Source organism: Thalassophryne amazonica, chromosome 12 (assembly GCF_902500255.1).
Source record: "Thalassophryne amazonica chromosome 12, fThaAma1.1, whole genome shotgun sequence".
Lineage (NCBI taxonomy): Eukaryota > Metazoa > Chordata > Actinopteri > Batrachoidiformes > Batrachoididae > Thalassophryne > Thalassophryne amazonica.
This window is the reverse complement of record NC_047114.1, coordinates 78,373,527-78,398,563: the sequence shown is the minus strand read 5'-3', so window position 1 is coordinate 78,398,563 and position 25,037 is coordinate 78,373,527. Positions and strand designations below refer to the sequence as shown.

At 42.6% G+C, this 25,037-nt stretch overlaps 1 pseudogene; it reads right to left on the bottom strand.

The window, feature by feature from the left end:
• Positions 1-5,844: 5,844 nt before the first annotated feature.
• On the bottom strand, positions 5,845-13,554 carry LOC117521285 (annotated as a pseudogene).
• Positions 13,555-25,037: the final 11,483 nt, after the last annotated feature.

The window sequence follows — 25,037 nt, the reverse complement described above, 5'->3', positions numbered from 1 at the left end:
AAAGAGAGTTTAGGTGCATTTGAGTGGAAAATAGTGTGTCGCGGAGGATCAGCTGTTTTAACGTGCAGATATGGAGAGGCTCAGCTCAGCTCTAAATAAAGGAAGAAAAAAGCATAAAAATGTCTTTGTAAAGCTCAGTGCAGGTGTGCTGTTATCACCGCGCTTTAAGAGGTGAGGACGAGTCGTAGCTGCTACAAAAAAAAAAAATCCGCAGGCCAGTAGGCCATCAGGCCAGCGGGCAAGTGCCCGGTGTGCAATACTATCAGTCCAGCGGTGGCTGGACCACTCCTCCCACAAGGTGTGCTCACAGGCGAATGACGCAACCGACAGGCGTGAAAAAATTCACGCATGCGCACGAAGGTTCAAGTTTGGCTGATGCAATCACACATGATTCAAATCCATATAGTTTTTGCAAAAAATAAAAAAGGTCCGTTACTTTTCTGACAGACCTCGTATTTGTTGTGGTGTGTTAGTTTTTCTCTATTGTGGTTTGTCGGCTCTCTAACCTCAGAAGATTGTTTTAATTTGGTTTAAGTTCTATTTTCTTACACTCTTTATTTAAGAAACAATGTAGAGAAGTGCACTGAAGGGAAGAAATTCCTTATTTTTTGTATTATTTTATTGTATTGTTCGACTTGAAAAACAGAATAAGTTTGAAACTGTTTACAGTATTTGTTGTGGTGTGTTAATTTTGTTGTGTTGTGATTTGTCAGCCCTCTACCTCAGGAGATTTTGTTTACGTTGTGTTGAGTGATATTTTTTGAAACAAAAATGTTATGTGGGCCGCTGAAGAGGAGGTACTGCTGGCCCACCACCATGCGACTGCATGGGATACCATTGGACATTGTTTCAGATCGTGGTCCCCAGTTCTCTTCGCAGGTGTGGAAGAGTTTCTGTAAGGAGCTGGGGGCCACCGTGAGTCTCTCGTCCGGGTACCACCCCCAGACAAACGGCCAGGCAGAGCGGGCTAACCAGGAGTTGGAACAGGCCCTTCGCTGCGTCACCTCCGCGCACCCCCTTTTGAGGCATGTTTGGGGTACCAGGCCCACCTCAGGAGGTGCCGCCGGGTGTGGCGGACCGCCCGCTCTGCCCTGTTAAAGGCCCGGACGAGGGCCAAGACCCATGCGGACCGCCGGCGTTCCCCGGCCCCCACATACCAGCCCGGGCAGGAGGTGTGGCTCTCGACCAAGGACATCCCTCTTTGTGTTGACTCCCTGAAACTGAAAGACAGGTTCATTGGTCCGTTTCGTATCCTCAAGATCATCAACCCGGCCGCAGTGAAGCTCCAACTCCCGGCTTCACTGCGGATTCACCCTGTTTTTCATGTTTCCCATCTGAAGCCACACCACACCTCGCCCCTCTGTGCTCCGGGACCTACGCCGCCTCCTGCCCGGCTCATTGACGGGGAGCCTGCCTGGACAGTCCGCAGGCTCCTGGACGTCCATCGTAAGGGCCGGGGGTTCCAATATCTGGTGGACTGGGAGGGGTATGGACCTGAAGAACGCTCCTGGGTGAAGAGGAGCTTCATCCTGGACCCGGCCCTACTGGCCGATTTCTACACGAGACATCCGGACAAGCCTGGTCGGACGCCAGGAGGCGCCCGTTGAGGGGGGGTCCTGTTATGTGGGCCGCTGAAGAGGAGGTACTGCTGGCCCACCACCACCAGAGGGCGCCCTGCTTGGAGTGTGGGCTCCAAGCACGAGAGGGCGCCAGACCCAGAAGAAGTAACAGCTGTCACTCATCCTCTGCACCAGCTGTCACTCGTTCATCATCATCATCATCACCTTAAAGGCCGGACTGCAACTCCACCTCCTTGCCGAGAAATCGACTACTGAAGAGATAATTTCTCTGCTGACACATACGTTGTGTAATAATCTGAACTTCTGTTGCAGCCGTTTTCCTGGTGGTTTTCCTTGTCTGTGGGATTGGCGTTTGGTGTAACAGCGATGGCTTCGCCTCACACTCCAAACCAGATAAGTGGTTAACCAGGAGCTGCACGAGTGTGTGATTGGAGGTGGAGGTGCTCCCTCCTAACTGTGTACAGACTGTGGATTTACTGAGTGTGCGGACTCACACTCATTCATCTTGTCTCTGCTTTCTGCCAGCAGTACCAGGGTCGACAGCCGAAGACAGAGGCCACCTGGGGACTCGGACTTGGTGGCTCCGGTGTTCTTCAGACCGTTGGTGTGGAAGCCGTGTGGGACGCGGCTTCTCTCTCGTCGGGGGTCTTCTATCTTCGAGCCTGCCCACACGTCACCTGGTGTCAATTGACTTTGCAATTTCTGTGTATTTAGTTGTGTATTATCACAACATTAAATTGTTACTTTTTGGCTTATTCATTGTCCGTTCATTTGCGCCCCCTGTTGTGGGTCCGTGCTACGACACCTTTCCAACAAAAAATGTTGATTGTGATAATAAAGTATTTTGTTGTCACGTACAATGTTTGGTGAAATTCTATCCTAGGTCTTTAGGATCCTTTGGATCTATGAAGCTTAAATATGGAAAAAGTATTGGTATTGATATCAGCGATACTGGGCCTGTATTTACTTGGTATCGGATCAATACCAAAATTCCTGGCATCGCCCACTTCTAGAGCTCAGAGTAGAGCTGCTGCTCCTTCGTGTTGAAAAGAGTCACCTGAGCTGGTTCGGGCATCTGGTAAGGATGCCCCCCGGGCGCCTCCCTAGGGAAGTGTTCCAGGCACGTCCATCTGGGAGGAGGCCCCAGGGAAGACCCAAGACCAAGTGGAGAGATTATATCTCCACTGTGGCCTGGGAACGCCTCGTGATCCCCCAGTGGCCCGGGAAAGGGAAGTCTGGGGTCCCCTGCTCGAGCTGTTGCCCCCGCGACCCAAACCCAGATAAGCGGTTAAAGATGACTGATGAGTATTTCTCACTATGTTTTACATAATATATGACAGAGGATATATTTACACACAAACAAAACAAGAGTTTTGCAGCTCGCTGCCAGCCTGTGACGTCACCATGCTAAAGTCCGCGAAATGAGTTCAGAGGTGTTACTAGGTTCCAAAAACTGCATTTTCGGTTTTAGAAGTGTTTAGTTCTCGCTAGCTTTTACATAATATATAACAAAGAGGATATATTTACACATAAACAAAACAGAGTTTTGAAGCTAGTTACCAGCCTGTGATGTCACCATGCTAGCGTCCGCGAAATAAGTTTCCGAGGTGTTATTAGGTTCCAAAAACAGCGTTTTCAGTTTTAGAAGTGTTCATTTCTTGCATATAAACACAAAGCAATGTGGTTTTGAAGAGCCCAGCCACTGACGTTACGGTGCAGCTCTACTCTGATTGGCTGTTATCCTCCGACCACTCAAAACAAAACAGAACAAATTCAAACAGAATGTGACTTTCTAACCTCCTAAAATAGGTCAAGATTAGCCATCTTTGAACTTGTCCAAGGTATTCGCAATACCCGATGGCCATATGTTGGCCTCGGTAAAAACAATCAACCTTAAAAAAAAAAAAACCCCTTCAAAAAGTTAAGGTAAGAACTTTGTGACTAGAATGAAGGTACAATAAAGATGTTAGAATAACCTAAATGAAATATGTTGGATCACACCAAACCCTTTGACTTAAATTGGTTCAGCTTAATTAACCTTGTAGCTGACGAAGCAAATAAAGTACACTAAACGGATTAACTAATCACTTGTTAAACCTGCGTTGTTTCACTATAAAAGTTTCATTACATTTACTCAGCAATAGCTGAGTTGGAATTACTTAAAAACGATCCATGCAAATTATATACATTTTTTTTAAGTGGCGCAGCATAATATTTTTTTAGAGTGCGGATTACTTCGAAAAAGTCAAACTCAAGGTCATATTGGTTTAACTCAAACAGTGTGGTGCCAATAGAAAGTAATCTGTTAAAGGGGTTGTGTATTAGTCAGGGACAAAGTGGTTCCATTTTGGACAGAGCTGATCAAACGCTGAGGCCACACATATAGTATTATGGTAACGCAGTGTAATTCTGACTGTATATAGGCCCTGAGGCCAATTGGTGCCGATGCTTATATTCTATAGCATGAAACATGAGACTCCATGGGACACCAACTGGATGCGGGTTACTTCGCCAGCCAAGCGGTACCCATTTGGGTGGACTGGGATGCTGCAGAAGAAGGTCTTCTCTAAAAGCACAAGTAGCGTTACTAGGAATCAAACCCTCTACATATTAGTAGCCCAACTCTTTGTCCCACTGAGCTACCGCCTCTACAGGTATCAAAGACAAGAAATGAATTTGTAGCACGTGATGTCAGATTGTGAACAAGATGCAGTATGATTGTGATATGTGTTAAAAACATTTTGAATATATTTTTACAGTGTTGATCTTTGTGTTCTGCAGTTGTTTGTGTTCCCATAAAGTATCAACACAAAACTAAAAGTCCAAACCCCGCCTCAGGTTCCTGTGCATTGTAAGACGGATATATTCCAGCGAGTGTGCCATGCTGCTGTCATATCTTCCCAGACAAAAACATCTATTGTGCTCAAGCCGGATTGCCCATTATTGTCATGTGCATCAAACCCAACTGCTTTTCCAGTTGCATGTACAAATACCTCAAAAGGTCACTTGCAGGTTAGTAACTGTGTGGCAGTGTCAAGATAAAATTACAACACTTAGGAACTCATGCACATCACTTCAGAACAACAAACATAGTATCATTCAGCTAGTCATCATCTTGATAACTTCAGACTTGGAACGGAACTTGTTGAATTGTGCATCATTGGCAGTGAGTTTGCGTTCAATAACAACATATCATGCTGGAACTTGCATGTTGCAATTTGTGCTCTTTGTAATCCTCCTGCAACTTGTTCTTGATGTTTATTCAGCAGCAAGAATTTTATTCAGGTTTTTTGGCAATTTGGTAAATTCTTTATTTTTAGAAAGCTTATGAAATGAGGAATCAAAAAAAAAATTTGTCTTTTTATTTCAAAGAGTATTACAGCTGCCATCTGGGATTTTCAAATTGACGACTTTCAGAAGCTACCTTTTCCCTTTTCTGACTTCTCGTTATTTGTGGATCAACTTGTCTTGCACCACTCTTGGTTTAACAGTTGATAACCTTTATTACAAATCCCACGGACCAAATACATATTTTTAATAATCGACTGTTACAAATATCTGGATCTGATTAGTAAGGGAAAAGAACCACACAGGCTCCTATAGTGTATCCGGAAAGTATTCACTTTTTCCACATTTTGTTATGTTACCGCGTTATTCCAAAATGGAGTAAAATTCTTTTTTCACCTCAAAATTCTACTCACAACACCCCATAATGACAACATGAAAATCTTTGCGAGATCTTTTCTCATAATTATGAGATCCTGATCTGTAATTACAAGATCTTTCTACTAATTACAAGATAAGGTATCTAATTTATTTTTCATCCAGTGAATGCAACATGCTTCTGTAAATATGCATATTATCACAAAAGAAACTTCACAGAGAAGAAAATTGCAAAAGCTCCAATACTATGAAGCATCATCATAAACAATACATTTCATGAAAGTAATCGTTCTGATGTTTGCACATCACAGCGTAAAAGTTCACTCAACCAGAGTTTATTCTGCAAATGCCTCAGTGTTCATTGTGTTAAATTTTGTCACCATATTCAAAACATCCCAGAGGAAAATGTAACAATCCTATAGGAATTCTCTTAGGAATCCCAAAGAAATCATATAGGAAAAAAATCCTATGAAATCCTATATCTTTCCTGTAGGAATCCCTATATAATTATAAATCATACGGATCATTGTGGGATCTAACAGGACCTCCTTCTTACAGGATTTCCTATAGGAATCCAATATGATTTTATTATTTGTTTTCCTCATGGATTCCTATTGGACTTTTGGTGTAGGGAAGCGTGTGGAGAGCAGGTGGCTTGGAACATTTGGAAGTTACACGTACAAGACTGGATCATCATCATCTTCCTGTTGAAAGTCCGACCATCTCTGCATTGAAACTGGACCGGCACCATCGGGGTCCGATGAGGTCGGCAGCCCGCCCATCTGAACAGGCCCGGCAGTACCGGGGCCAGAACTTTTTCAGGCTATGGCAGCCTGCATAGGACAGTTTAACTGGATAGCTGGCCTTTGCTGTGTAGTTACATTTCTAGAGAAGACATCAAAAATATGTTAAATGTCAGATTGTGTATTCACTTGTGATTAAGCACATCTCAGTAAAGAAGCCCCTTTTTTTTTTAGTTACCTTCATTCTGCTGAAGATCATCTGAGCGCATGGACGGACTTCACATGACTCGTGTCTCCTTCACCAGTTTTACACTGGATATTGTTGTTGCTCAGCCTTTTGAACACTCCCAGTGCCACAGGATTTGGAGCAGGGAGACCAGGCTGTGGTTTGAAGCTGACACTTAACACCTGCGGCCAAGGCATTGCCTACAGGGTGACTTCCAATATCGCTCAAGGTAAATCATTAAAGACTTAGCAGCGCATCAGGAACATGGAGAACCTAAATCGAAGGAAGGATCGGTTAGTCTCACCAGGTGACGGTCTCGACACCTCCTCTCCGCACCGGGACCAACTCGTTGGTGAAGCTCATCCCTCTGCTTCTCTTTTCTTCCTCAGTACAAATCACTTGATCGCAGAAGGCGCCCCGCACCTGGAGCCTCCTGGGCTCGGCACAGCCGAGTTTGGGTATCGTGAGCTCATCCGGGCACAGAGACACACATCCAACAGCACCGTCCGTGCAGGTGCATTGGTGCTGCAGTTTGGACGGAAGCTTTCCCCATTCTGGTAAATCCTGCCATTATACTCGCAAGCTCTTCCATCGATTTAGCTGTTCAAGGCGAACAGAGCAAGCAGCATGGTAAGAACAGAAGCACCTTTGGTAAAACTGTGGAATGTGAACAGAAAAGGTGACCATACCTCGACATACACCTTTAGAAGAATCTAATCCGCTCCCAACGTTGCAACTCGAGTCCCTTCGTACGGTTCACACGGCTCTGTCTGCTGCAGTCTTCATTCAGCTGTCGTGCACAAACCTTACAACATCTGCAGAGATCCAGCATGACACTGACGCCTGGTGCACATGGGGGGACGTCCGGGGGACATCTGCAGACTTTAGGGCATAAGCCTAGCACCTGTGATGATACAATGCATCAATCTGACCAAACATTTCCTTGTGAAAAATTTCAAAATTAAGAAGCAAACCAGGGACTACGTTCTCACCTGTACAGCACCAGAGATCACAATAATCACACACAGTCCACATCTTCAGGTGCGGATGACGGCTCTGTGTGTTCCGTTTTCCTTTTATACACTTGCACACCTCTGACGAAGTGTCCTGAAACCTATGAGAGGAATGTTTCTCCCATAAGCCAGTAAGTTCCTCCTCCTTTCCCTCTGAATTAAAGGGCAACGAACCGCCCCCACCTCACTTACGAGGTCTGTTAGAAAAGTAGCCAACCTTTTTATTTTTGCAAAAACCTGATGGCTTTGAATCACGTGTGCTTCCATGAGCAAACCTTGAACCTTCGTGCGCATGCGTGAATTTTTTCCTGCCTGTCATTGCGTCAGTTCCTGGTAAGCAGCCTTTGGGTGAGGACATGTGGATGCGCGCTGGGCAGATTTTTATTACAGGAAAATGACAGAATGATTGGAGCAGCACTACTGCATCAAATTTTGCCAGAAACTGGGTGACAGCCAGGTGGAAACCATTCGGAAGATTCAGACGACTTTTGGAGATGATGCAATGAGCATCACGCAGATTAAGGAGTGGTACAACCGGTTAAAAGATGGCCGCGTAACGGTGGAGAGTGAGCAGCGCTCCGGTCGGCCATCAACATGCCGAAATGACGAGATCATTACCCAAGTGAACGCCGTGGTGATGCGGGACTGTCATGTGACTGTCCGAGAAATTGCAGAAGAGGTGGACATTCAAACACTTTTTCGCCACATTCCATTGTGACAGAAGATTTGGCCACGAAAAGAGTTGTGGCTAAGTTTGTGCGAAGTTGCTGAGCCAAAAGCAACTTTTGTGTTGAAGTCAAACAGGACATGCTGGACTTCACAAAGAGTGAATCCGACTTCATGGACATTCATAATCACTGGTGATGAGTCCTGGGTGTCCGGGGTACGACCCAGAACCAAATTCCAGTCGTCACACTGGAAGCATTCCACGTCACCAAGACCAAAGAACGGCTCGCCCAAGTGCGCAGCAACGTCAAGGTGATGCTGACTGTTTTCTTTGACTCACAGTGGTTGTGGTACACATGAGTACGCCAACACAGGGTCAAACAATCACCAAAAGAGTACTACAGGGATGTCCTCCGTCGCCTAGGTAATGCTGTGCGGGCATAGAGACTGGAGTTGTGGGCCACAGGAAATTGGCGCATCCATCACAACAATGCCTCCAGCACATTCCTCACACTCTGATTCAGACTTTTTTGACAAAAACTAGACTCCGGTGGTTCAACAGGTCCTTACTCTCCTGATATGGCCCCTTGCAATTCTGGCTGTTCCCCAAACTCAAGGTGCCATTTGAAAGGAACGAGATTTGAGACAAGAGAGGACATTATGGCTGCAACGATAGCGGAGGTGAACTCCATTTCAAAAGAGCTTTTTCGGAAATGCTTCCAACAGTGGTGGCACCGCTGGGAGAAGTGTGTGGAGTCCCAAGGAGACTACTTTGAAGGTGATTAGGTTTCCAATGCTCCAGGATGATCCAGTTTTTTTTTTTCCCAGCCAAAGGTCCGATACTTTTCTAACAGACCTCGTATTCCGCCAGGAGTCATCTTAAATATGAGGGGAAGCTGCAAGAGTCTTATCTCGCTTTCAAAGTGTGTTCTTACTGAATAAGAACAATTATTTTCATCTGGTAACTGGTCAGGAGTTCCTGAAGGGGCACTGTGACTAGCAAAACTAGCTTTATTAGCATGCCTGCTTACACAATGATCACTCCTGTGCTTAAAACTGCTTTTAATTATAAAAGTACATCATATCCTGTCACTAGGAAGCTGAAATGTCATTGGAAGGAGCTAAAGTTGCTGCTGAAAGCTGAAAAGGCTAATTTCACTTCATACAAACGTGCTATGTAGCGCTGGGTGAACTGCAGCTAACTCTTGTCAGGTTAGCTACAAATGAGAGCGCAGACATTTGCTGTTTGTCATTTGGTGGGTGTTCTGTGGCGTGGCCAGCTCATGGTTACTTGGCATTATTGTGTACATTGTTTAATGACAGATTATAAATGATTGGGAATCCCAACGCTGCCACTTTGAGTTTTTCGTCAGTGCTTGACTGCTTAACATAACCAAAGTTCTCGTGATTGTTTCACTACAATATATTTCACAGTGGGGTTACTTTATCGCTAGTTAGCATGCTAACATCCACAAAATATCTTGTAAATCACTTCAGAGGTATTATCTGGCTACAAAAACAGCTTTTTTAGATTTAGAAGTATTTATTTCTCACTGATGTTTACAAAATATTTAAATAAAAATTACAAATATATTAGATTTATACAGCTGTTTCCTAGCATATTTTGCCATCTTGGATTATTTTGGTTAAGCAACCAACCAACCAGCTGACGTGCTGATGTCACATTGCCTTCACTCAGATTGACAGTTGCTGATGTTGTTCAGCATTTGCATAAAATAGACTTCTCATCTATTTTGGCCCACCTAGCTTGCAGCTCGTGACTCTGACGCTTGCAGCTAATCTGACCATAGGGTAACAATGGCAGGGGCCGTGCACTTGACTTTATGTGAGTTTCTGAAACAATGTAGAGAACTGCTGGAAGAATGTAAATTTGCATTAGCAATTGGTCAAACTAATATGAGTTGGAGGAAGTGTGTGATTACTCTGAAATAACTTGATGGTGCAACAGACAAAAGTTGAACTGTGCACAGTCTCTCCACAGAAGCCTGTGACTCCTTCAGAGTTGTCACGGTGGCTTCCCTCAGTAGTCTCCTTGCATGGTCACTGAGTTTTTGAAAAATGTAGCACAGCAAGAGTTCTACTAGGAAGACTCATGCAGATTTTCCTATTCGGTAACAGCTCTAATAGAAAGCAGCTGGTCTACATTTTAGATATCAACTCATAACCACTAGGAAACATGCACATTATTTAAAAATGTCAGTTTACCTTTCTACTGTTTGCAGTTGCTGGCCAGAAATGGGACTTCCTCCACCACACCACTACCAGTTGGTCCCTGTCTAGCACCGAGGGGGAAGCGCCATCCCTGCCTTCTTCCAACGGCAGGATTCAAGCTCAACATACCCCTTCGCAGTCAAGATTGGGCCCCACCCCCAAAGACTAATATTTTATACAATATCTCTGCTTTTGTTTTTTGCTTTTCTGTTTTTCTTTTAAATGAATGAAAAAAATTAAATGTCTAATCATTTCTAGTCGCTCGATTCTTAATGGTAGGACTGCTTACTCCAGACAGTTTTACATTTCTTAACCATTCAGTGACTTGAAATGGTTCGTGTGAATCATATTCATGACATATATACAAACTTTATAGGCCTGTTCAGCTGGAGTTGAATCTGGATTGAATTCGTGATGCATTGATGGTGTGTAAGTTATTGACTCGACATAATTGTAAATCATCTGAAGATGAGTGTGTTGCTCTAAACATCACACAGCACAACCCAGCACTGTGCATGGGAGCTTTTATATTTCTTTATGTTAAAGGATGTCCATGCCTATGTACACCATAATTTTGGTTTGATGTTGTTTCTTTAATTTATATCATGTTGTCGAGATTTGTGTTCACCATGAGTTTAAAGGCATAATTTTAGAAATCTAAATAGAAAGAAATCTGAATTTCTTTTTTAAGAATTGTGTGATTTTTATTTATTTTTTTTTTTACTAAACTAGGTTTGCTAAACATTTGCATGACACTGTATATCTACAGTGAGCTGCATTCTTGTCTTGGTTGAAATCTGAAACAGCTGCACATTGTGTATTTAATAGCCTCTAACCTTGCTTGTGCTAAAGTCCACATTAACTGATGGAATTCCTGTGAGCTGTCTCTCAAGGTGTGGATGGATTAAAGCATGTTTGACTGAATCTCACAAGAAGACAAATGCCTCGTGAAATGTTTGAACCTTGCAAATTTTGTCTGATATGAAAGAGACCAGAATGAGAAACACTTGAGGTAAGAAAAGGAAACAGAAAAAGGAAACGCCTGAAGCAACATTCCATTCTGGATTGATATTGCAGGTTCCTTTGAAAAGGCTGACAGGATAAAAAGCATCCTCTTTCTCCACATCAACGAACAATGAAAATGATCAAGGTGGAAAAAAAATACCCTTTTTTATAACCTATGAGAACAAGAAGCTGAGAAGGGCAGATTGGCTGATATGAAAGTGCCAGCTCAGACAGATGTAAAAGGAGCGGACGTGAGCTTGGTGCTTTCACCAGTGGCTGGAAATTCCTGAATGATGTGACCTGAATTGAAAATTTTTTCTTCAAAGTCGCTATTATGAAGAATCTGCAGAAGCACATTTGGTTTAATGGCTGTGAAATAGGCTGGATGAGCCTGGTGGGACTTTAGTTAGAAAGAAAAACATAGAACAAGAAACCAAACTGACATTTTAAAGGGGTCGTATTGTGCATTTTTACAGAGCGCTAATATAGTTCAACGGGTATCACAGAGGAAGCAGGAATTCAGCAACCCTACAGATGACATAAAGGAGGAAGTGCATGTGCAACATTCCTTTGTGAGTGTTGCCTCTCCTGTTCAGCACATATCCAGCAAAATCTTCATGTGAAATATGTCTAGATTTTATCTTGAGTTCTTTCTGATGCTTATCCTGGTTGTCCGTAGCTTGAGCTCTTTTTGACTTTTACATCAGGACAGAAACATGGCTATTGGATTTTAACACCTATGAGTTAAAAGCCTATTTTTCCAGACTTAACAGTTACTAGGTCGGACATTTGAAGTCAAAATCATACATAAAGTATGTAGAAGTCAGAGTATGATTATCTCTGCCAAGGTCCAAGAGTCCTCTGTTTACATCTGCACTGACGTTTTCCTTTTATCTGATAAACTCTAACACTCTAACATCCTAATACTGACTTTGATTGTGAGTTTCAAAGCTGATCACTCATGTTTGATTGCTGATCTTTGATCCTGACCTTAGATCCTGATGCTGGCCTTTGATACTGAGCCTGATCTTTCTTTGCGATTACTAATCTTTTATTGCTGACCTTTGATCTTTAGCTTCAAAGATTAGCCTTATATTTGAATGCTGATCTATGATCCTGACCTTTGATCCTGAGTTTCAACTCTGATAACTAGATCCTGACCTTAGATCCTGATGCTGGCCTTTGATACTGATTCTGATTTTGTTCCTAATTACTCATTTTATTGCTAACCTTTGAACCTGAGCTTCAGAGCTGATCAGATATGTGTTTGTTTGCTGAGTTATAATCCTGACCTTACGTCCTGAGTTTTAATGCTGATCATTCTTTCTTATTAAATCCAGAATCTGATGTTTATTCAGGATCATTCATGTTTGATCACTGATCTTTGACCCTACATTTCAAAGTTGCTCATCTTTGATCCTGACCTTAGAGCCTGATTGCTGAGCTTTGATCCTGCTCCTTGATCCCAATTACTCATGTTTGATTGTGATTGGTGATGTTTAATTTTTGAAACTTGCTGAGGAGGTTTTCATTGTCTGTCTGTCTTTAATCATGTAATAAGGATCAAAGGAAAAAGGCTGAGGGACAGATTCTGTCCTTTGCAGCAGAGATGAATGTCTGCTTTCTGGTATGAGTGTACATCCTGTCAAGAAACGATGTTTCCTGTCTTTATGTCTCATTCTGTCACCGATCAAATGGTTCACCGAGTTTGTTTGAAGTTTTTTTGATATTATTTCCAGCCTATAAACATGCCAGTCCTCGTGAAACTTGAGAGAAAAATGGGATTTGTATTGTAGGTGTGTGTTGATTCTTACGTGAGGTCACGTGGTTGGAAACCGTGAGTCTCTATTTCCCCTGGATTTCAAAATGATTCTAATTATTTTTTAAGCAACGTGGCAACAAGAGGTCTGATTTACAGTTGGAGTACTTTCATGGTGGTGATGGCGGTTTTCAGTGTAGCGTTGCAGAGCATGACAAAACAAACGTGACAACAGTCTCCTCAGGGAGTGCTTCGTGATATATCACAATTAGAGGGAAGTGAAAATTTGTCAGAGATATTCTGGTGTCATCATCTCACGCGTTACACTTCAATCATGTGATTTTAGAGTAGTGATTCTCCCACAAAAAACATATAAGACTCATGACCGGAACATGTGCTGTGGAGCCACAAAAAAGCAAAAAACAGGGAAAAAAAAAAAAAAAGCTTTTCTGCACTCTAGATCAATACAATACTGTTGAGGAACCCAGCAATTAGACCAGACCAAAGAGGTTACTTTCAGGGGTTGCCAGTCGGGACCCAAAACAGTTCCGTGATGATAGATGTGGAAAAGTGTGACTCTGATCTGGCCTTCCTGTGGTCCTGATACTCCCTTGAAGATGTTCTTGATCTGGCCAAGGGTTGAGTTCCCCAAATTGTCTGAACACATTTTCAACATTGACCCAAATTAATTCACCCTAAAGCTGTATCTCAGTAACCACTGGTGGTAGAGAGTTTTTGGTCTTGAATTGGGCAGCGCAGTCTCGTTTGAGGGCTAAAGGGATAAAATATGGAGCATATAATGTAATTTTTCTACTTCCGGGGGCAGAAACACAGCACTTTCTCTGAGATTTTTGGCAAATTACACGCAAAGTGGAAATACAAAGAAAAAGTGACGATGTGTGGAAAGTGGACGTGTGTTGTGGTTTGTTTATGACCCGGCGCTCAAACGTGTTGAGGTGGTGAGAAAACGCACCTACTCTGGTTAGCTGTGTAGACTAACACTTACCAACAATTTAACAAGTGCCTTAAATCATTTATCCACATACAGCAACACATCCAGGTACAGGTGCTATCAAAATGAATATAAAAATAGTTAAGCTATCAAATTTACATACATTTACAATTTATAATGATTTATTTAATTAATTTAAAGCCTGATTTATGCAGCTGCTGCTTTTTAACTCCATGTCATGGCAGTGACGTCCGTGAGAGTTTTAAAGTTTTCTGTCTCTGGATTATGCTTTATTATGGACTAATTTGACCCTCAGTAAGCTTTTCTTTCTACAGTTATCACCTCCATATCAAAGGTAAGCTGTACATTTTCCTCTTTTACCGACTTCGTGCTGTAAATGTGATGCATACTTTCTGATCTATTTGGAATCCGCATGCGCACTATATGGCTGAAAAGTGTCAAATCACAGCCTTTGTGTCTGATTTAACAGGTGCACGTCAGGCTGCTGATCTGAACACCGTTTGAAAAAAAACTAAACGGTCGGACTTTTAATCACAGAAATGATTCCTCTCCCACTTTCCACAAATCGGCAAGTGTCAGAGCTGAATTTGAACTTGAACCTCTGCACGTCCAGACTGCTCAGAGTTTTTAATGGAAATACATTGTGTTACCACGTTAACTCCAAGAGCTTTCATCTGATTCTATTCAAATTTTCTGGAAACATTCATGGCCCTCGGAGGATGAAGTCTATTGATTTTGGTGATCCAAGGATATTCCTTTTAGTTCCACCATTAGGTCAAACGTTTGAATTAGGATTAGTATCTTTAAAAGCTATTCTTAATCAATGAAATCTAATGGGGGTTTTTCCATTGTTTTCTTTGACAACAAAAAAAGAGGTCACAGTTACAGTGAATGCTGAAATGCAATGCTAGCTGTGAAAACAACTCCAGTGGCAATATTGACAACAAAAATGCAATGTTAGTTCTGAAAACACAAGCCACCACAGTAGCGAAGCGCAGTGCACTTAAGCACAGGTAAATATTAAAGGCCTCTGGAATGTAATAAATGGTGTCATCGGGAAAAGGGAGAACCGTAGTATTTTGCCGGACTATTTCATTGACAGTGATAAAAAAAATCTATAACAACGAAGAGCTGTAAATGCATTTAATCATTATTTTGTCAACATAGGGCCAGAATTGGCAGCTGAAATAAAAAATAACATTCAGCCTCAGAAACAGGTGCTGAACAAGCAAACTTAAATTCATTCTTTCTATCAGCAACAGATAAAATGGAAATAATAAACACTGTTAATGAATTGAAGGCAAAAAAATCATTAGATTGCAGTAAGTTGGACACTACAATAATTAAGCAAGTCATTAATGAAATTGCAAAACCTCTAAGTCATATCTATAACATCATTTATTAATGGAGAGTTTCCAAGTCAAATGAAGATTGCCAAAATTACACCCATATATAAAAGTGGAGATAAGTATCTATTCTCAAATTATAGACCTATATCTGTGTTATCTCAATTCCAGTGATGCCGGTAACCACTTTTTTTAGTAACGAGTAATCTAACGCGTTAATCTTTCCAAATCAGTAATCAGATTAAAGTTACTTCTCCATGTCACTGTGCGTTACTATTATTCTTCATTGTGGGTCGATAGCAGCATTAAACTTGGTCTGTGGGCAGGTGGTCGGGGTTCGACTGAACTGCCCACTTTAAGCGAGCTGTGAGCTTTTCATCCGCGGTTTTTTTGCAGCTGCTCGACTCGTCCTCACCTCTTAAAGCGCGGTGATCAGCACACCTGCACTGAGCTTTACAAAGACATTTTTATACTTTTTTTCCTCCTTTATTTAGAATTCTGAGCTGAGCCGCTCTGTATCTGGTCGTTGAAAACAGCTGATCCTCGGCGACGTGTCAACAACTAACACTATTTTCCACTCAAATGCACCTAAACTCTCTTTCTGAGGACCACATGATGTGAAAACGCAATAAAACTTTCTTACCTGTAAATCTGGTCATGTTTTCTGCATAAATAAATGTTATCCATTCTTTGTGCTCAAACGCCAAAGCAGGGGCGAATCTAGATGGAATGAGGGCGTGGAGCAAGGATGTGCCCCCCTCACAACACCCCTAGATTAAAGGTGCAATTTTGAAGCCGTTTTTTACTACAACTAATATTGCTTAAAATAATAATAATTTCGACAAGTAAAATGTTTAGAGAGAATTTAAATGTTAGAAAAATGTTAGAATTTAATAGTTACCTTTATAAACAATGTAGGCTCGAAATTGCAAGTTTTACTGTTACAGTGCTGTCAACAGTTAAATATGAGGTCAAGAAAGACGTCTTATTTTACTTTTTATAAAACAAGTATTTATTTTCATTGAAGTCAAGAAAGGGTGACTATAAAGTGAGTTTTGGCAAAACAGGTATTGTCATGTTGAGGTGGCAGAGGGTTGTTGTCGGCAGCTGGGAAAAGTAACTAAAAAAGTAACTAGTAATCTAACTTAGTTACTTTTACAATTGAGTAATCAGTAAAGTAACTAAGTTACTTTTTCAAAGTAACTGTGGCAACACTGCTCAATTCTATATACAGTACGGTTAGATCAATACATTGAAAAGTTCAAGATATTAAACATAACCAGTATGGCTTCAGAAAAAATAGATCTACAACTTTAGCGTTAATTGATTTAGTGGAAGAAATAACAAATAATATTGATAAAAAGAAACATGCAATGGCGATCTTCATTGACTTAAAAAAGGCGTTTGATACTATTAATCACAACATATTATTAAGTAAATTGGAAAAAATTGGCATAAGAGGTACTGCACTAAATTGGCTCCAATCTTATTTAAACAACAGGCAACAATATGTACAAATAGGAGAATATAAATCTTTGTTCAAACAGATACATTGTGGAGTTCCACAAGGGTCCGTTTTAGGACCTAAACATTTTCTAATTCACATTAATGACTTGCAACTCATCTCCGAAAAACTGAAATTTATCCTCTTTGCTGATGACACAACAATAGTATGTTCTGGGGAAAACCTGGAACAACTTGTGATCGAAATGCAAATAGAAATTATTAAATTAAAAATTGGTGTGATGGTAATAAATTGTCACTTAATATTTCAAAGACAAAACTAATGCTCTTTGGAAACCGAGAGAAATGAAAACGTAAATCTTAAAACTGACATGGTTCCTATTGAAAGGGTTAACCAATACAGATTTTTAGGAATAATAATCGATCACAAGATGTGCTGGAAACCCCACATTGCTAGCATACAATCCAAAATGGCCAGAAGTATTTCCATAATGGGGAAAGCCAAACATTTCTTAGATCAGGATTCCTTATATATTATTTATTGCACATTAATACTACCATATTGGCTATGGCATTGAGGTATGGGGTAATACATATAAAAGTAATGTAGACACACTTTTTAAGCTACAGAAAAGGGCAATAAGAATCATCCATAATGCAGGCTTCAGAGATCATACGAGTACACTGTTTTTACAATCCAAAATCCTAAAATTTAGAGATCTTGCAGAATTTAAAACTCTACAAATAATTTTCAAAGTGAAACAAAACCTACTACCAGATAACCTCCAAAAATTGTTTAGTGAAAGAGAGGGAGGTTACAATTTAAGAAGGAAATGTAATTTAAAAAAACAGTGTGCTCGTACAACAATGAAAAAAAAAGTAACGGACCTTTTTATTTTTTGCAAAAACTATATGGATTTGAATCACGTGTGATTGCATCAGCCAAGCTTGAACCTTCGTGCGCATGCGTGAGTTTTTTCACACCTGTCGGTTGCGCCATTCACCTGTGAGCATGCCTTGTGGGAGGAGTGGTCCAGCCCCCTCGTCGGATTTTCATTGTCTGGAAACTGGCTGATCAACTGCCGCTTTGCTTCATCAAAACTTTGTCAGAAAGTGTGAGAGACAGCCAAGTGGAAACCATTTGGAAAATTCAGATGGCTTTCGGTGAAGATCTTATGGGGATCACACAGATTAAGGACAATTACAACTGGATTAAAGACGGCCCACAGCGGCAGATGGCGCACTGAGTGCCGATCGACAGGTTCAAACGACCAGATAATTTCCAAAGTGAACGCTTTGTTGATCCGGGACGTTGTCTGACTACCAGAGAAATGGCAAGACAGCTGGACATAGCACTTTTTCGGCACATTCCACTGTTACAGGAGTTTTTGTAATGGAAAGAGGAGCGGAGAAATTTGCCACGGAGCCGCTCATGGCGTGGGACGAAAGCACCTCCGTGTTGGTCTCACAGGACAAGCCCTAACATACCTTCGAAAATTCAGACGGCTGTTCGGTGCTTTTCGGTCGTGGTGACATCCGAGAAATTGTGACGAGCTGGACATGCTACAACATGTCCTGTGAGGCTTCATCACGCGTTGCTTTTTGTTCTGTGCTCTGCGCCTCCGGCCTGATGCGCGAATCCCTCCGCACTCTTTTCATGACAAAAAAACTCCTGTACAGTGGAAGTGTGCCGTTCATTTCCAAAGTAAACGCTTTGTTGATCCGGGACGTCGTCTGACTACCACAGAAATGGGCAGAAGAGTTTGACATCAGCACTTTTCGCATCTTGCCATTTCTCTGGTAGTCAGACGACGTCCCGGATCACAAAGTGTTCAACTTTGGAAGGATCTGGTCGTTTGAGCCTGTCGATCGGCGCTCGTCGCGCGCGCCATCCGCCGCTGTGGGCCGTGCTTTACTCCAGTTGTAATTGTCCTATATCTGTGTGATCCCCATAAGATCTTCACTGAAAGCCATCTGAATTTTCCAAATGGTTTCCACTTGGTCTGTCTCTCAGCTGTCTGAAAAAATTTGATGAAGCAAAGCGGCAGTCGATCAGCCAATTTCCTAACAATGAAACTCAGATGAGGGGGCTGGACCCAGGGGCTGGACTGGGAAATTTTCAGGCCGGGCATTTTTAACCAAGACCATGCCACCACCAGGTATCGAAGGGGAAAAAAAAGTAAGCCTGCTGTGACAGTGTGTTTGTTTTTTTGTTTTTTGGGGGTCCCTTAACCGATCAATGTGCACGCAGGAGACACACACATTTTAACACTATAAGAAGCATTATGAAAAGTTCTCCCGAAATACAGTTATCATAGGCTTATCAAAGGTACGATCTATTGACAGTAGGTCACATTACTTTTTAGAGACATAATAAGCCGTCATTTCATGTCAGCCTGGTTACTTAAATTTAGAAATAGAAATTATATAAAAACATTTGTTATAGAAATACTGTAGGCTATACTATAAATAATATATCATTACTTTGTGATACAATTCAGCATATAACGCAAGAAATGACTGGATGTCTGGACCAGTGACTGGTGACAAAGGTTGAAACTTTGAAACTGCAATACACAAAAAGCCACAAGATGGAGACAGGTTGTCCTATCTCACTACAAGCTACAAGTACACATCAAGGATGTCTTTATTACCAATTTGTGTTGCTAATCAACTTAGAGAAGTAACGCTCAATTTAAAGTAAAATGTTAGGTATGTGAAATTATGCCAGGACTTGGGAAAATACATTTTATACAGGGCCACAGTTATACCACGCCACCGCACCGCAGACTGTGCAAAACAGCATACTTCGTATGATCGACGCACGACCGTCACACAATAGAATAAAGAATACAGAAACAAGCTGGCGGCGGCAGCATGGTAGCTAGCCATGCACACCATTTGCACAGATTACATTGCTAGGCTAGGTTACGTGACTGGCAGAGTTAGCGACGAACGAAAATTATATCCAACCTTAATTCATATCTGAGTGACCCAGTTAGACGGCACTTTACTTCGGACCAGAAGATCAGAAAGTCTCTCTCACCACAGATGTCTGATTTATGGAACAAGTTAGTTGCTGTTCATCAATTAATAGCTGAAGTTAACCTTCACTTACCATCATGGCCGTAGTGGTCCCGCCTCGTCCACCTGTTTGAACTTCTTCTCCGCCGCTTGCTGAGGCTGCCCTGCCGCAGATGTGGATGCTCCTCGTCCACCGCGAAGCAAACATGTCTGTTATTTAAGACATTTGCAGCATCTACCTGAAGGCTACTCTCTTCTGATCCCTGGCTCTTTCAGCGGCACCTATTCCCCTTCTTGCCGCCATCCATATCGCTCGTTATCGCTCTGTCCGGCACTGGCGCACTGTGTAGCCCAACAGAGGCCCGAGATGGGAGGGTAATTGGCCTGCCCCTCACCTCATTGGTCCAGGCCACAATCAATCATGACTAAAGGGCTGATCTACCAGTTTATGCACCAATAGGAGGGTTTATATAACGGTATCCAGTGTTGCCATAGTTACTTTGAAAAAGTAATCCAATTACTGATTACTGATTACTCCTTGAAAAAGTAACTTAGTTACTTTACTGGTTACTCTCAATTGTAAAAGTAACTAAGTTAAATTACTAGTTACTTTTTAGTTACTTTCCCCAGCTGCCCACAACAACCCTCTGCCACCTCAACATGACAATGATACTTGTTTTGCCAAACTCATTTTATAGTCACCCTTTCTTGACTTCAATGAATATATATACTTGTTTTATAAAAAGTAAAATAAAGACCTTTCTTGACCTCATATTTAAACTGTTGACAGCACTGTAACAGTAAAACTTGTCATTTCTAACCTACATTGTTAATAAATGTAACTATTAAATTCTTTCTAACATTTTTCTAACATTTAAATTTTCTCTAAACATTTATTTGTCGAAATTATTATTTTAAGTAGTATTAGTAGTTGTAGTAAAAAAAGGCTTCAAAACTGGACCTTTAATCTAGGGATGTTGTGAGGGGGCACATCCTTGCTCCATGCCCTCATTCCATCTGGATTCGCCCCTGCTTGGCGTTTGAGCACAAAGAATGGATAACATTTATTTATGCAGAAAACATGACCAGATTTACAGGTAAGAAAGTTTTATTGTTTTCACATCATGTGGTCCTCAGAAAGAGAGTTTAGGTGCATTTGAGTGGAAAATAGTGTGTCGCGGAGGATCAGCTGTTTAACGTGCAGATATGGAGAGGCTCAGCTCAGCTCTAAATAAAGGAAGAAAAAAGCATAAAAATGTCTTTGTAAAGCTCAGTGCAGGTGTGCTGTTATCACCGCGCTTTAAGAGGTGAGGACGAGTCGTAGCTGCTACAAAAAAAAAAAAAATCCGCAGGCCAGTAGGCCATCAGGCCAGCGGGCAAGTGCCCGGTGTGCAATACTATCAGTCCAGCGGTGGCTGGACCACTCCTCCCACAAGGTGTGCTCACAGGCGAATGACGCAACCGACAGGCGTGAAAAAATTCACGCATGCGCACGAAGGTTCAAATTTGGCTGATGCAATCACACATGATTCAAATCCATATAGTTTTTTGCAAAAAATAAAAAAGGTCCGTTACTTTTCTGACAGACCTCGTATTTGTTGTGGTGTGTTAGTTTTTCTCTATTGTGGTTTGTCGGCTCTCTAACCTCAGAAGATTGTTTTAATTTGGTTTAAGTTCTATTTTCTTACACTCTTTATTTAAGAAACAATGTAGAGAAGTGCACTGAAGGGAAGAAATTCCTTATTTTTTGTATTATTTTATTGTATTGTTCGACTTGAAAAACAGAATAAGTTTGAAACTGTTTACAGTATTTGTTGTGGTGTGTTAATTTTGTTGTGTTGTGGTTTGTCAGCCCTCTACCTCAGGAGATTTTGTTTACGTTGTGTTGAGTGATATTTTTTGAAACAAAAATGTTATGTGGGCCGCTGAAGAGGAGGGTACTTGCTGGCCCACCACCATGCGACTGCATGGGATACCATCGGACATTGTTTCAGATCGTGGTCCCCAGTTCTCTTCGCAGGTGTGGAAGAGTTTCTGTAAGGAGCTGGGGGCCACCGTGAGTCTCTCGTCCGGGTACCACCCCCAGACAAACGGCCAGCAGAGCGGGCTAACCAGGAGTTGGAACAGGCCCTTCGCTGCGTCACCTCCGCGCACCCCCTTTTGAGGCATGTTTGGGGTACCAGGCCCACCTCAGGAGGTGCCGCCGGGTGTGGCGGACCGCCCGCTCTGCCCTGTTAAAGGCCCGGACGAGGGCCAAGACCCATGCGGACCGCCGGCGTTCCCCGGCCCCCACATACCAGCCCGGGCAGGAGGTGTGGCTCTCGACCAAGGACATCCCTCTTTGTGTTGACTCCCTGAAACTGAAAGACAGGTTCATTGGTCCGTTTCGTATCCTCAAGATCATCAACCCGGCCGCAGTGAAGCTCCAACTCCCGGCTTCACTGCGGATTCACCCTGTTTTTCATGTTTCCCATCTGAAGCCACACCACACCTCGCCCCTCTGTGCTCCGGGACCTACGCCGCCTCCTGCCCGGCTCATTGACGGGGAGCCTGCCTGGACAGTCCGCAGGCTCCTGGACGTCCATCGTAAGGGCCGGGGGTTCCAATATCTGGTGGACTGGGAGGGGTATGGACCTGAAGAACGCTCCTGGGTGAAGAGGAGCTTCATCCTGGACCCGGCCCTACTGGCCGATTTCTACACGAGACATCCAGACAAGCCTGGTCGGACGCCAGGAGGCGCCCGTTGAGGGGGGGTCCTGTTATGTGGGCCGCTGAAGAGGAGGTACTGCTGGCCCACCACCACCAGAGGGCGCCCTGCTTGGAGTGCGGGCTCCAAGCACGAGAGGGCGCCAGACCCAGAAGAAGTAACAGCTGTCACTCATCCTCTGCACCAGCTGTCACTCGTTCATCATCATCATCATCACCTTAAAGGCCGGACTGCAACTCCACCTCCTTGCCGAGAAATCGACTACTGAAGAGATAATTTCTCTGCTGACACATACGTTGTGTAATAATCTGAACTTCTGTTGCAGCCGTTTTCCTGGTGGTTTTCCTTGTCTGTGGGATTGGCGTTTGGTGTAACAGCGATGGCTTCGCCTCACACTCCAAACCAGATAAGTGGTTAACCAGGAGCTGCACGAGTGTGTGATTGGAGGTGGAGGTGCTCCCTCCTAACTGTGTACAGACTGTGGATTACTGAGTGTGCGGACTCACACTCATTCATCTTGTCTCTGCTTTCTGCCAGCAGTACCAGGGTCGACAGCCGAAGACAGAGGCCACCTGGGGACTCGGGACTTGGTGGCTCCGGTGTTCTTCAGACCGTTGGTGGTGGAAGCCGTGTGGGACGCGGCTTCTCTCTCGTCGGGGGTCTTCTATCTTCGAGCCTGCCCACACGTCACCTGGTGTCAATTGACTTTGCAATTTCTGTGTATTTAGTTGTGTATTATCACAACATTAAATTGTTACTTTTTGGCTTATTCATTGTCCGTTCATTTGCGCCCCCTGTTGTGGGTCCGTGCTACGACACCTTTCCAACAAAAAATGTTGATTGTGATAATAAAGTATTTTGTTGTCACGTACAATGTTTGGTGAAATTCTATCCTAGGTCTTTAGGATCCTTTGGATCTATGAAGCTTAAATATGGAAAAAGTATTGGTATTGATATCAGCGATACTGGGCCTGTATTTACTTGGTATCGGATCAATACCAAAATTCCTGGCATCGCCCACTTCTAGAGCTCAGAGTAGAGCTGCTGCTCCTTCGTGTTGAAAAGAGTCACCTGAGCTGGTTCGGGCATCTGGTAAGGATGCCCCCCGGGCGCCTCCCTAGGGAAGTGTTCCAGGCACGTCCATCTGGGAGGAGGCCCCAGGGAAGACCCAAGACCAAGTGGAGAGATTATATCTCCACTGTGGCCTGGGAACGCCTCGTGATCCCCCAGTGGCCCGGGAAAGGGAAGTCTGGGGTCCCCTGCTCGAGCTGTTGCCCCCGCGACCCAAACCCAGATAAGCGGTTAAAGATGACTGATGAGTATTTCTCACTATGTTTTACATAATATATGACAGAGGATATATTTACACACAAACAAAACAAGAGTTTTGCAGCTCGCTGCCAGCCTGTGACGTCACCATGCTAAAGTCCGCGAAATGAGTTCAGAGGTGTTACTAGGTTCCAAAAACTGCATTTTCGGTTTTAGAAGTGTTTAGTTCTCGCTAGCTTTTACATAATATATAACAAAGAGGATATATTTACACATAAACAAAACAGAGTTTTGAAGCTAGTTACCAGCCTGTGATGTCACCATGCTAGCGTCCGCGAAATAAGTTCCGAGGTGTTATTAGGTTCCAAAAACAGCGTTTTCAGTTTTAGAAGTGTTCATTTCTTGCATATAAACACAAAGCAATGTGGTTTTGAAGAGCCCAGCCACTGACGTTACGGTGCAGCTCTACTCTGATTGGCTGTTATCCTCCGACCACTCAAAAACAAAACAGAACAAATTCAAACAGAATGTGACTTTCTAACCTCCTAAAATAGGTCAAGATTAGCCATCTTTGAACTTGTCCAAGGTATTCGCAATACCCGATGGCCATATGTTGGCCTCGGTAAAAACAATCAACCTTAAAAAAAAAAAAAAACCCTTCAAAAAGTTAAGGTAAGAACTTTGTGACTAGAATGAAGGTACAATAAAGATGTTAGAATAACCTAAATGAAATATGTTGGATCACACCAAACCCTTTGACTTAAATTGGTTCAGCTTAATTAACCTTGTAGCTGACGAAGCAAATAAAGTACACTAAACGGATTAACTAATCACTTGTTAAACCTGCGTTGTTTCACTATAAAAGTTTCATTACATTTACTCAGCAATAGCTGAGTTGGAATTACTTAAAAACGATCCATGCAAATTATATACATTTTTTTTAAGTGGCGCAGCATAATATTTTTTTAGAGTGCGGATTACTTCGAAAAGTCAAACTCAAGGTCATATTGGTTTAACTCAAACAGTGTGGTGCCAATAGAAATGTAATCTGTTAAAGGGGTTGTGTATTAGTCAGGGACAAAGTGGTTCCATTTTGGACAGAGCTGATCAAACGCTGAGGCCACACATATAGTATTATGGTAACGCAGTGTAATTCTGACTGTATATAGGCCCTGAGGCCAATTGGTGCCGATGCTTATATTCTATAGCATGAAACATGAGACTCCATGGGACACCAACTGGATGCGGGTTACTTCCCCAGCCAAAGCGGTACCCATTTGGGTGGACTGGGATGCTGCAGAAGAAGTGTCTTCTCTAAAAGCACAAGTAGCGTTACTAGGAATCAAACCCTCTACATATTAGTAGCC